The sequence below is a fragment of the Halyomorpha halys genome, unplaced genomic scaffold (genome assembly GCF_000696795.3).
Source record: "Halyomorpha halys isolate HHAL.00 unplaced genomic scaffold, Hhal_1.1 Scaffold1651.1, whole genome shotgun sequence".
In the NCBI taxonomy this organism is placed as follows: Eukaryota; Metazoa; Arthropoda; class Insecta; order Hemiptera; family Pentatomidae; genus Halyomorpha; species Halyomorpha halys.
Genome location: NW_027109047.1, coordinates 6,462 through 7,913, shown reverse-complemented (window position 1 = coordinate 7,913; position 1,452 = coordinate 6,462).

The following is a 1,452-nucleotide window of genomic DNA, read 5'->3' as shown; positions in this document are numbered from 1 at the left end:
CCTTCTTGTAATCCAGAGGACTCCAACATGTCGCTGTAAACTCATAAAGAGACTACAGAAGGATTATGGTCCAGCTTCATTCTACAGCACCTTCGTTCACCAAGACCTGAAGAACTCAAGTCAGATATGTCTAAGAACTGCCCACGAGAACAAGCCGTTATACAACAGCAACTTACTGTAATCCATATGGAGTTTAAGTTAAAAACTTATTACAGTTTAAGTTATAAACTTTAACTGTAATCCATATGGAGTAATCTTCCGGAAAATAAAACCTTAAACATTATTATATTTACCTTTAAGTTGAATTCTAATGAAAAAACAAAATAAACGCTCTGTGGGTAAATTTCACAATTATACCATTTTTAATACATTTTCTTAAATATTAATGATATATTTGTGCTCATTTATTATTCATTATTTAATAGCATTTTATTCGTAAAAAACTTCATGTGAGATACGTTGTTTTCCCTTAATTTAGAATATGTGGTCATAGAATTGATTATATACTGGATCTGTGTAATTAAAGTCAATCTGGCTTTTGAACGATGACTGTCGTTCCAACTGATCGTGTAGTGGTACCCCTTTAAAAGTCTCGATGCTTCCTGTCATCACATAACAAACCAATAATGGCAGTGAAGTTACTTTAACGATAAGTGCCAAATGTATACGCCTTAACAGTGAACTATCGCACAGTTTTCAGCCATTACAGTCAATGTTAATGTGTGAGCTTTACGATAGTTGCAGTTAAGACAGTGCTGTCACAATTATAATTATAAGGTGGCGTGATATTGAGAGTACATGCAATGGTAGTGGAGAAACTCTCACATAAATACATGCCTTGACAGTTAACTGTCGCACTGCAAGGCCAATTGGGCAAGGAAACATTATTCTTATATATTGTTTTGTTTTCATTATTTCTTAACTTAAATTGATTCTATTCAAAGTTTTTAATCTTATCAACAATTTTTAATATTAACCTCGGGGTCAGCAACGGATAAAGCGACGTACTCAGTTATGGTTGGGTACACGACGCCTTGTCCTTCCATCACGAAAAGTTTTAACGACACTGAAATTTTGGGCAATATTTGTTCAGTGTGAAGGCTCCACGACCATTCAATATTTTTCACACAAAAATAGCCCAATTTTTTGCACAAAATTTTGATTGCTGTTTGCCAGTGTGAGGGCCCCCTTACGGGGACCTGGGAGTAAGAGAATAATAAGACATATTTCCTTATAATTATTAAATAACGACAGTCTCATACAATTTTCCTGAATAATTTAACAGCGTCACAGTATTATCGATTTCCTGAATTATTTCATTTAGAAAATAACAATTTTCCATCAACAATTGTTGGCTGTATCAGCATAATTCATCTGATTCATTTAGTCTTATGTTATTACTTCAAGCTAAAATATAAATGTAACTATCAACATATATTTGTGTATAAATGT